The following is a 9,788-nucleotide window of genomic DNA, read 5'->3' as shown; positions in this document are numbered from 1 at the left end:
TTAATTAGTGATCAAATCATTAATTAAATCTCATAAATACTGAGTCCAAATTCGATGGGCAATCGGGCATCAAAGTCCATCGATATGAAACCTTGATCGAAGAGTCCCAAACCAGTGGGACTCTTGACCCCGGTACCCAAAATGTTGGAACTCATGATCAGAGAATCATGATTCTCAATCACAGAGTCTTCGAGCATTAAGACTCTTGTCGAAGAGTCCAGTCCAGTGGACTCTTCACAGCCATCAGATCAGATAGGAACCTCTAATGTGTGTGACCCCAGGTTCGAACCTAAGCCGGTAGCACAGGAACCAATTCCTGTACTAATCGAAGTGACCATCTAGCAATGGTACCCGACGTCGGATAGGTCGAATAGTCGCAATCGCAACATTCAGAACCTACGCGAATATGGTTACTGTATAATTCATCCCTTTTGACCCCTGTGTATAGGATGACTCAGGGTTAAACTGTCAACCCTGATTAGATCATCCGAATCGTACTCAACTTAAACAGTTCTGTGACTCCTCGCTAGGACTACCCTGGTCAAGATTTTGCTAAATTGAAACACGACTATACACAGCTCCTGAACTGGAGTGGTCAATCCCATCTTGACACACGCATCGATAAGTCAAGTACTTGACTACACCCAATAGCCTTCCATCACTGAATTAGAAATTCAGGTAGTCCAGTGCCTAAGTACAGTGAGTTGCTTGCAAGTCACCGTAGCGGTCTCAAGTCGAAGGGACAGTTATACCCATATCCCATCGGGAGCAAATCTTGACAGCAGAAATTAGCTCTGGAGTCGGTCACGTTCAGTGCAGATGTACCCTTACATCTCACCTGTATGGCATACCAGTGTCTCCACACTCCTTGGTTAAGAGGACAACCAACTCATATGGCACACAATGACCTATACTTGATAAACATTGTTGTCCTTGGTAATAATATATCATTTGATCGTGAACAGGTTTAAGGACTAAACGATAAATCCTCCTTTGTCGAGTCTAAATAGTCTAAGAACTTCACCACAACACAGGAGTTCATTAAAAGATGAAACAATTTGTGATGAAAAATACCAAAATAATTTTTATTTATTTATAATTTATATACTAATACAGAAAAGAGCACAACCGTCAACAGACTGACGATTGACTTTGAGACCACTATTCCCAATAATCTTTCATTTGGTCTAAAGCCAATCGGTGCAGTATCTAATACCCATCTTCGACTTGAAGTCATCGAACTCCTTCACCGCAATGGCTTTAGTGAATGGGTCGTCAGGTTCTCCTTTCTGTCGATCTTCTGAAGGTCGACGTCATCTCGATCCATGATTTCTCGGATAAGATGGTAGTGGGCAGAATATGCTTCGTCCGCTGGTGTACCTTCGATTCCTTCGCCTGAGCAATGGCTCTAGAGCTGTCACAGTAGAGCAGAACTAGACCAACAAGGAAGGGTGCTACTCCGAGCTCGATGATGAATTTTCTCAGCCACACCACTTCTTTGGCAGCATCTGATGCAGCGACATACTCTACCTCGCAAACTGAATCAGCCACAGTGTGCTGCTTGGAACTCTTCCAGCAGACAGCCCCTCCATTAAGGATAAAAATAAATCCCGACACACTCTTGCTATCATCGTGATCAGACTAAAAACTAGAGTCTGTAAACCCTATAAGTCTCAAATCCGATTCACCATAAACAAGCCACTGGTCCTTAGTATTTCTTAAATACTTTAGGATGGTTTTAACAACCTTTCAGTGATTCTCCCCTGGATCAGATTGATATCTACTCACTACCCCTAGTGAGTATGCCATATCTGATCGTGTACATGTCATGGCGTACATGATAGATCCCACTATCGAAGCATATGAAATTCTACCCATACGCTCTCTCTCTCTTGAGGTGTTGTCGAATAATCCCTCTTCGAGAGAGAAATTCCATGGCCTATCAGTAGATAGCCTTTCTTGAAATTCTCCATGCTGAACCTCTTCAGCATAGTATCAATGTACGTGGACTGGGATAAGCCAAGCAACCTTTTAGATCTATCCCTATAGATCCTCATCCCTAGGATGTAGGAAGCTTCTCCCAATCCTTCATGGAGAATTATGATGACAGCCAAATCTTTATTTCCTATAATGCAGGGACATCATTCTCGATTAAGAGAATGTCATCCACATACAATACAAGAAATACCACTACTGGACCATTAGCCTACTTATAAATGCAGGATTCTTCTCCATTCTTAACGAAGCCATATGTTTTGATCGTCCTATCAAAATGTATGTTCCAACTCCGGGATGCTTGCTTAAGTCCATAAATGGATCTCTGTAGCCTGCACATCTTAGACTCATCTATGGATGTGGACCTTTCAGGTTGTATTATATACACCTCTTCGTCCAGCTCTCCGTTTAGGAAAGCTGTCTTCACATCCATCCGTCAGATTTTATAGTCTAGATGGGCAGCTATCGCAAGCATAATCGAATGGATTTGAGTATTGTCACAGGAGAAAATATCTCGTCATAGTCTATACCATAACGTTGACGATATCCCTTGGCAACCAGATAAGCTTTATAGGTCTCCACCTTTCCGTCTGCGCCTCTCTTCCTCTTGAAGACCCACTTACATCCTATGGATTTTACTCCTTCGAGTGGGTCAACCAATGTCCACACATCGTTGACCTTCATGGACTCCATTTCGGATTTCATGGCCTCTAGCCATTTCTCAGAGTCAGATCTCTGCATTGCATCATGTAGGTGATCGGATCCTCATCATTTTCATCAATTTCGACAGGATCGTCGTCTCGGATCAAGAAACCATAGTATCTGTCCGATTGATGTGGTACTCTACCAGATCACCTTAAGAGTGTAGGAACAATGGGCTCCGAATCTGATCTAACCAAATCCAGTTCAGCAGCAACTTGTGTCAGTTTTTTCACCTATCGAACTTTCTCAAGTTTGACCTTAGAGGCAACAGTCCCTCCACCAAGGAACTTCTTTTCCAAAAAGATTGTCTTAAGGCTGACAAATACCTTTTGCTCATCAGCTAGGTAGAAATAATATCCTTTGATCTCTTTTGGGTATCCTATAAAATAACACTTGTCAGACCTAGGTCTAAGCTTGTCCGTAATTAAACGTTTAATATAAGCCGAACACCCCCAAACCCTAAGGTGCGAGAGTACTGGCTTACGTCCTATCCATATCTCATACGATGTTTTGGTTACAGACTTATTCGGAATCTTATTTAGAAGGTAACAAGTCGATTCGAGCGCATATCCCTAGAGGGATATCGGCAGACCAGCAAATCCCATCATGGATAGAACCATGTCCAACAAGGTCCGATTCCTCCTTTCAGACACACCATTATACTGTGGTGTTCCAGGAGGAGTCCACTGAGAGAGAATCCCATTCTCCCCATGATATGTCAGAAACTCATTGGAAAGGTATTCACCTCCTCGATCAGATCAAAGAGTTTTAATACACTTTTCAGTTTATTTTTCTACCTCATTTCGAAATAGTTTGAATATTTCAAACGACTCCGACTTATGCTTCATTAGGTAGATATATCCATACTTTGATAGGTCTCCTGTGAAGGTTATAAAGTAGAAATATCTACCTCTTGCACTTGAGCTCATGGGTCCACATACATCAGAATGTACCAGACCCAAGAGTTCACTGGCTCGCTCACCTTTTCCAGTAAAAGATGATTTGGTCATCTTCTCAAGAAGACAGGACTTATAGGTTGGAAGTGATTCACAATCACCAACTTCAAGAATTCCTTCTTGAGCCAACCTGTTTATCCTATTCTTATTGATATGACCTAGCCTACAGTGCCAAAGGTAGACTTCTGACACATTATCCATTCTAGGGTATTTATCAGAGGTTTGAATCACATTAACAGGCTATGATAGTAAGTAAATTCTATTATTTAGTTATCCAATAAACATTGTAACACCATTCAAAATGATATTGTAAATATTTTTTTTATTAAAAATTCATAACTGTACATGGCCAAAAGGTCTATAGAAATAATATTTAATAAAAATTTAGATAATAGTGATATTCACTCAAAATTACATTATGAGAGTTGATTACAAGGTTCATGATTCTAAAGCTAGAATTGAAACTTTGCTTCTATCTCCAATGTTCAGGAACCTCTCGCCTTCATCAAATCTCCTACTGACCTGCAGACCTGCATCGAATTACAGATATGATAAGGGCTTTTGATATCCAATACCCAGGTAGTAGTATCACAAATGAAAAAGTTGCAAGGTGTTATCATATAATTATCTTGCTTCTTCTTTGGCCTGTTTGGGTCCAGGGAGGCAATGTATAGAGGACAGTTCCTCTTCTAGTGCCCCTGCTTCTTGCAAAAGAAGCACTCCGTCTGACTCTGGTCGGGCTTGCATTTCTTGGTCTGACCCTGTGCAAACGTCCCAGCATGTGGCTGCACCTTCTTATTCTTCTTCTTCTTGTTCTTCTTCTCTTTCTTAAAGGGTCGACGATCAGAAGAAGACCCTCCCACAACATTCACCAACTCCTTATGGAGCTGGTGATCCTTCTCAAAGTTCAGTAGCAACCCCAACAAGCCGTGGTAGTTCACTGCAGGCTTTGTCATCCAAAAATGAGTAAGGAAGGGGAGGAAGGATTTGGGCAAAGAATTAAGGATCGCATCCTTACCGAGCTGCTCGTGCAAGGGAAAGCCCAGTTTACTTAGGCACTTAATCATTTAGATCATGTACAGTACATGATCGGTAACTGAAGCTCCATCCCTCATTCGAGCATTGAAAATGGACAACTAGTTTTGTGCCTTTCAACGTTGTCAGGTGTGCCAAAGGAGTCATTCAACATTTGAAGTATCTCCTGCAGCGGGCGTTCTTGAACCTACGGCTGAACTCATCATTCATTGCCACCAGCATTATGCACCGAATGGTGGTGCAGTCGTTGAGCCACTTCTGGTAAGTATCTCGGACTGCCCTTCTAGCATTTGGGACTAGCTCCTCAGGTGCCGGATCCGTTACTACATAAAGGATCCGTTCATGCTCAAGGATGACTTTCAATTTTCGATATCAGCTATTGAAATTAGGTCCCATGAGCTTGTCATTATCTAATAATGATCGGAGCGATAGGATAGTGGCCATAGCTGCATAAAGAAAAATCAGACCTTTATTAGTATATAAATTATCAATACTAAAGGCTTGGACTTTAGTCTAAAGTTTTCCCCGTATTTTTATGAACTGGTAGCCTCAACCTCTAATTCAGGAATTACTTTAATTCCTTAGTGGGTACTAGAATCCACACAGACCACACACGAGCCCAACTTCGGTTGGTCAACCCATGTGCATCTATGGGTAGGTTATTAACCAGTTGTTTCTCTAAACAATATCTAGTAATTAATTTTACCCCAGAACCTAATCAGTAGGCTTTGGCCTCCACTGAAAAAATCTGGTTAGGTCCAACCATTAACATGACTTGATTTGGTGAATTAGACCAATAAATTATCAGACCCGACTTTGACTGACCAACCTGACCACCATCAGAAAGACTCAACCAAATTATCATATTATGAATGATAATTCCATTAGTCAATAAGCACCAGACCTTTGGGCCTCCAGTGATTATTAAACTAATGGACTCATTATCACTCACTTAATGGGAGACTATGACTTAGTTATCACTATAACTTAATCATTTTAGGGACCTAATAATTTTTGAGAATTTTTATTAAAGGATAGAAGAGAAAAAATTAACCAGCCAATTTTAATCCTCCCACTGACTTCACCAAGTCAGATTAAAAAGGATTTAATTAAAGCCGGCATTAGGAGCACCTAAATCAGTCACACTGATTTACCTAATGACATGGGTGAGCCCTAATCACCAAGTGATCTAATCAAAACCTAACTCACCAGGTTGATCAGGTAAGTGAGATCAGTGGTGAGGATATGCCATTAACTCGTCAGAGATCGAATCAATGCGAGTGGCTCCCACTTAAAAACACTGATCAGACTGCCAAACTTACCTTAGACACCAACCAGTTCATTAGTTTTAATTTGATCAACTTAGTAAATAGGATTTTACTGCGTAGCCATGAATTAAGTCCATCTTGGTCTAGTTAAAGACATGGATCCATTCAACTACAACTATTGGAGTTGAGTCTAGAGTGTCCTTGACCTAATCTAATTTAACTTTTGATTAGATTTGACCAATTACTCTAATTTAGTCTATTTTTTTAAGCTAACCTTAGGTCTAACCCAATTATGGACCTAATCCATCTAATCTATTGACCCACAAGTTTATGCAATTGTCTTAGGTCTTAATTCACAATTCTAGACCAACAAGACAACACTTAATTCTTTTAATTAAGTATTTGGGCTGATGGATCAGGATTTGGCATTTCAAAAATAATTTTTAAATTTGAAAGGTTTTATTTTCTGTTCACCAAATGTGTTGACTCATTTCACAAACGGATCAGTACATTTCATAAACAGCAATCCTATTGCTAATTACATAACAGAAAATAACTCAATTAAAATAAATCATGAATATTTCTTTAGATCTAATCTAACACATTCATGATAAATTTTATAATTAAATATTTATAATTAAGTCCTTTCGCTACTTCGTCTGCATGGGATATAATCGCATTGGCACCCTTACCGCCATAGGAGAACTCCATCGAATGGGAGGAGAGGGCCTTTAAACCCTATTTTTTTCTTATGACCGGACGACCATGGCAACCAACCCAATTAGACTACTTGCTACTTGAATCAAGTATATCTAAATATACCAATTTTAAAATTTAAATTTCAAATTTTAAATTTTAAATTTTAAATTTTGAATTTCAAATTTCAAACAAATTTCAAATTTTTGAATTTCAATTTTTGAATTTTAAATTTTGAATTTCAAATTTGAAATTTTAAGTAAATTTCAAATTTCAAATTTTAAATTTTAATTTTAAATTTTAAATTTCAAATTTTAATTTAAATTTAAATTTTAAATTTTAAATTTTAAATTTAAACTTTTAGATTATAACTTAATCGATGCATGCAAATGTATATCATATTTTAGAACCTGCACTGATACCATTTCTGAAAATTTCAGTGCAGGGATAAAATGATAATTTAAAAACTTTTTTAAAATTACTATTTTACAGTATAAATTATTAATTAATTTAATTAATTAATATATATTAATCCTACATAAGATTTAAATATGATATATATAGCATGCATTTAAATTTGAAATTTTGAATTCTATACAGTAAATGTTTTACTGTTATGTGTTCAGAACACATTACCTTCGTGCAGGTAGTCGATCGCTGCAGTCTGATCACTGTCGGGAGGGTCTGATTATTGCAATATAGTCACACAATATGTCTGGCTTCTGTGGATCATCCACACGAAGCTCTCGATCTGATCGGCTCCTTACGAATGCTAGTTCGTTGTAGAACCCTTTCGACGGCCGATGTTGATCGAACTCCTTCGATCTTGATCTGCCGACTCTCAAATACTCCGAATCATCAGTAGATGTACTTGAGAGGTTGATGAAGCTCTTCTTAAAATTTGGTGGGCTCACGACACTCGTAGCTCACCTTCTCACTTTTCGAATCCTAGGTAGAAATCCTAGGGTACTCACCGAAGAAACTTGCGCCCACTCTGTTTCTTTTCTTTTCTCTCCTTTTCTTTTCTTTTCTCATGCAAAAAAGCTTTCTCACACCACCCTATCTCTCTAGGATCAAATATACGCATGCTCTATCTTCTCTTCTTTTTAAAATGATGCAAGATGCATTTTTTCAGCATTTTCACCGTTTGAGAGGATAAAGATAAGTGGTTGCTCACTTGAATTCAAATTGAATTTGAATTCAAATGCCAACCAACCCATCCTTATCCACTCTATGCATGAGAAGAGAGGGGCATGGGCTTCTTTGTGCATGGAGAATTTTTACGAGAAACCTTTTCTCATGTGGAGGATGTGGTGCACAAAAGAAAGGGGTGGCGCATGGGATTTGTTAACCATTCAAATTCAAACATTCTTTGAATTTGAATGGCCAACCAACTTTATCATTACCCATTCAAAATGGCGCACAAAGAAGGGGCGTGGGAAGGCTTCTGCATGGGAGAAAATCATGAGAACTCATTTCTCGTGAATTCAAATGGGTGCAGGTGAAGTGAGGTGGCGCAGGGAGATAAGGTGGTTTGAAATTTTAAAGCAATCTAATTGAACCAACCATATTAAAATAGGTTAGACACAATTAGACTAAATTAAACCTAACCAATTAGGCTTAATTAGACTCAATAAAATCTTAATCAAATCAAAAATTGACTAAGCCCAATCCCTGATTAAATCAGAGACCAAACCACTTCGACGATTAGGTCAACTCTTAACCTAATCGGGTCAAACCCAACTGAATCCAATTCAATTGGACTTGATCCAAAAATAATTACTCAATCAAATTGAGTTAATTAACGATCAAATACTAATTAAATTTTTATAAATACTGAGTCCAAATTTGATAGGCAATTAGGCATCAAAGTCCATCGATATGAAACCTTGATCGAAGAGTCCCAAACCAGTGGGACTCTTGACCCCGGTATCCAAAATGTATGAACTCGTGATCAGAGAATCTTGATTCTCAATCATAGAGTTTTCGAGCATTAGGACTCTTGGTCGAAGAGTTTCAATCTAGTGAGACTCTTCACCAGCCATCAGATCAGATAGGAACCTCTAATGTGTGTGACTCTGCAGGTTGAACCTAAGCCGGTAGCACAGAAACCAATTTTTGTACTAATCAAGTGACCATCTAGCAATGGTACCCGATATCTGGATAAGTTGAATAGTCACAATTGTAACATTCAGAATCTACGCGAATATGGTTACTGTATAATTCATCCCTTTTGACCCCTGTGTATAGGACGACTCAGGGTTAAACTGTCAACCCTGATTAGATCATTCGAATCGTGCTCAACTCAAACAGTCCTGTGACTCCTCACTAGGACTATCCTAGTCAAAATTTTGCTAAATTAAATATGACTGTACACAGCTCCTGAACTGGAGTGGTCAATCCATCTTGACACACACACCGACAAGTCAAGTACTTGACTACACCCAGCAGCCTTCCGTCACTGAATTAGAAATTCAGGTAGTCCAGTGTCTAAGTGCAATGAGTTGCTTGCAAGTCACCATGATGGTCTCAGGTCGGAGGGACAGTTATATCCATATCCCATCGGAGTAAATCTTGACAGCAGAAATAGCTCCAGAGTCGGTCACGTTCAGTGCAGATATACCCTTACATCTCACCTATATGCCATACCAGTGTCTTCACACTTCTTGGTTAAGAGGACAACCAACCATATGGCACACAATGACCTATGCTTGATAAACATTGTTGTCCTTGGTAACAACGTATTATTTGGTCGCGAACAGGTTTAAGGACTAAACGACAAATCCTCCTTTGTCGAGTCTAAATAGCCCTAAGGACTTCACCACAACACAGGAGTTCATTAGAAGATGAAATAATTTGTGATAAAAATATCAAAATAACTTTTATTTATTTATAATTCATATACTAATATAGAAAAGAGCACAACCGTCAACAGGCTGACAATTGGCTTTGGGACACTATTCCCAACAGGTATGGCGTGTGAAGTGGTTTAGATGAGATTAAACTCTCTTGATAAGGAATATTTTTGAAATCAAATTTCAAAACTTTTTTTTTTATCAAAATTAAATCAGATTTGGCATGAAAAAAAGAGCAACATCAGATGTTATTTGCATGGAGAAATCTCATGCAAAAACCT

This window comes from Elaeis guineensis, chromosome 1, assembly GCF_000442705.2.
Source record: "Elaeis guineensis isolate ETL-2024a chromosome 1, EG11, whole genome shotgun sequence".
NCBI classification, from domain to species: Eukaryota; Viridiplantae; Streptophyta; class Magnoliopsida; order Arecales; family Arecaceae; genus Elaeis; species Elaeis guineensis.
The sequence above is the reverse complement of the archived record's forward strand: the minus strand, read 5'-3'. Positions refer to the sequence as shown.